This window comes from Onychostruthus taczanowskii, unplaced genomic scaffold (assembly GCF_017590055.1).
Source record: "Onychostruthus taczanowskii isolate IOZ18803 unplaced genomic scaffold, ASM1759005v1 scaffold50, whole genome shotgun sequence".
Lineage (NCBI taxonomy): Eukaryota > Metazoa > Chordata > Aves > Passeriformes > Passeridae > Onychostruthus > Onychostruthus taczanowskii.
Window position 1 is genome coordinate 4026750 of NW_024502569.1, and position 3286 is coordinate 4030035.

Here is a 3286-nt window from a genome sequence, read left to right on the forward strand (position 1 = left end):
TTAGTTTTACAATCAAACTGGGCAATTACAGCCCTGAACAGCTTTTAGAGACCACGTTTCCTTGTCATGCTGTCAGAGCTTGCACGTAGCACTGTCTGCAAAGCACTTTGCACACCCAGGTACGTGTTTGAAGGTTTTCTATAGCAGGTGGAGAACAAAGCCCTGGGCTGTCACACCTCTTTCCTCTGTCTGCTTGTAAAAGCACCTTCCTGTGCCCTTTGTAACACTGCCTCATTGCCAGAGGATCCGGCACGCTCTGCTGGGGATGCTCCCCAAGATGACAGCTCGCGAAGGATTGCTGCAGGATTTGGGTCATGGCCGGAGCGCAAGGTGGCATTTTCTCCCTAATGAAACTCTCTCTCACAGCTTTTTTCTTTCAGAGGAAGAAATCTGTGCAGCTCACAGAGCCATTTGTACTGGTTTAATGATGCTCAAGACATTTATCCTGGGGAAGAGTTCTGCCTGAGCTCCCTGTTTACTTCAAACCCAGTTATTTATAACAACCTTTCCTCCAGTTCTTGAATCCTTCACCTGCACGAACATCTCCTCTAGATCATCTTTATTGAATACAGTTAAGTGTAGCTCATGGGGTTATTGAATTACAGGCATGAACTTGGCAAAATGAGATAAATCACTCACATATTAGCCTCTCTCTATTAAACACATCTCACCCAGAGGCGTTTTTCCATAAAACAGTAACTATATATCAAGCATTTGAATATTTGAAGCAGCTAAGGCAAGCTTCTCCCAGCAAGAAGGCACACAACAGGAATGTAGCAGCCCTCTCTGAAGGATGTTTTACTGCCTAAAATATTTATTGGAAATAGCACCCTCTGTGAGGCTTGTTCAGTAAGAGCCTGAGAGCTGCATTTGCTCTGATTTGTATCAGATTCTCTTCCATGAAATGTGGCACTAAGTGGACATGAGCGCTGGCAACCACCCAGCCCCAACACCCACCTCTGCCCAGCCCCTGGCACAGCAGGTGTAGGAATGCGCCCCCTAATGACAGAGTGGCAAAACTAACCTTTGTCCCCAAAAAAGGAAAGAAGCCCAGAAGTTTCTCTCAACTGTTAGGTGAAAAGCCACCTCATAGGGCCTCAGGGACTTCACCAAACACCAGAGAACATCTAATTGGATAGAAGCCAAAAAGTCCCACCTGATCAATCAGGTAGAAAAGAACAGAACAAAAGAGAAGAGGGGCTTTTGTGAAGTGTTTCTACCAGGAGCAGACCTCTGTACCTGGCTCGAGTTTTTCTGTTTGTTATTTTGCCTTTTATTAAAACTTTTTTGTTTCTAACACTGCAGCAGAAGCCATCCTGCTTATTTTATGCCCCCAAAGCAATAGCTGAGCTATCCTTGGGTGTATTAAGTGTTTTTTGAGGGCTTATAAGAACTGGCCCGAGAAAAACAATTTAATAAGCAGGGACAGTGCCCTCCCTGGGCTCACTCCCCAGGGTGCCCCTGCCAGGCACCAGCTCGAGAGGGACATGCTGTCTTTTAGAGTGAGGGGAGCTTGATTTGGGCAGGAGCAGCACTAGGAAATGTTGATGCCAACTGGGAATGCAAAGGGGACTCAGCTGCAGGCTCAGCCCCTGGCATGGGGGGGAACAGCCGGTCCTGGTACTGCCCCAGGTCCTGGTGCTGCCCAGCCCCAAACCACATCACTGCCCGCTTGCCCTGCAGCACCCTTGCATTCATGCCCCTCCAAAGTACCTCCAGAATATTGGTTTGCTTTTCTCTCCAGGTAGGTTTCATTCTGGCACCTTTTAACTTTTACCGTGGCTTCAACTTCGGTATTTTCAGAGCCCATGACAAATCCATGTATAACCTTCCCTCCTCTGTAGTTCGATGTGTCTCAAGTTTTGAGGGGATTTTTTTCCCCTCCCTGTGTGACTTGGAAGCCTGAGAGGATGTGTGATGGTTTATTTGGGAGATCCTGATCCCCAACTGCATCTGCTCCAAGGCATTGATGCTGTAAGATTTTCAGATCAAAAGACTACTGGAAAAAAAATATACATATATACAATAATCTGCCCTGATACATCACTGTGAAGATCAATAACCTCTCAGGACAGGCCATGTTCTACATAATTTTTCCTTATGCACAGGATTTTGTTCTGAATATTAATTCAGAACACATTATTATTAATGAATTAATATTGTTCTTGGATATTAACATGTTATAAATAATTAGCATAATCAATATTTTATTTCCTGGCGTTATTAAGAATTACACAAGGATCAGCAAAGGTGTATTTGTAAACTCATGGAGCATAAACTATCCTGTTTAAATACTACTATTTAAGGTGCAGCTCTCGAGGAAAGTAATTTTTACAATCCATGAATTAGGTTTCCAGACAGTGAAAATGGTTTTCAGTGTGGATGTTTAATCCTTTTCACTGGAAATGCCTTTTAATAACCTACAGATTCAGTAACAGTGATGACATCTCTATATTCCAGTGTCCTCTGGGGAGGACACCGGGGCTTCTCTGCCCCATTTTGAATGTTCTGTAAAGAAATGCAGTGGAAGCAAAAGCTGCACCCCCCTTCTGCTGCCTGTGGCCCTGCACCCTTCAGGACCCCCTGAAATGCCTGAACCCCGGGAGCACACTTGTGGCTGCAGCACGCCTGGGCTGCAGTGCACAGTGGGATCAGTCACTGCCGTGGGCACGGGGGTACGATGTGCTGGAACCAAACCAGGGGCAGCTCCCCTTTCATGGCCTTTGTTCAAACTACATGTTTGTTACCCCCACTTTGTCCTCCAAGTCCAGATTCCAGCTTGGCTTCTCCTCATTCCTTTGAGGTATGTGCCTGTTGCTGGTTTATGGATACTGCATGGTGCAGCATAGGTTACTCCATGAAAACACAAACCCTCTGGGATACCATTCCTTCTTGTTCCCAGTGAACTGAATTTCATACTTTTTATTCTCTATTTTAAAAAAACCCATCAGATAGAAAAGTGTGACAGACAAGCTTTCACGGTAATGTTTTATGTTGATCCATTTTCCCTGCCTTCTTTCCTGGCGGAAATGAAAATCACTCTTAGAGCCATCTCCCACTCTGTAATAATTTAACCAAAATGATCCATCTCCTGTAAGCACAACCCAGCGTGTGGTTCATTAGAGCAGTGGTTTGGCTCCTGTGTCACCAACTCACCCCATGACTGTGCCTCGCTGTTCACACACTTGGGATGCTGCACTCATTGATGTTTTGTGGCATGGGCACAGTGATAAATCCCCAGGGGGCTGGACACAGGATTGCAGATCCCAGCAGACACTGGAAGCAC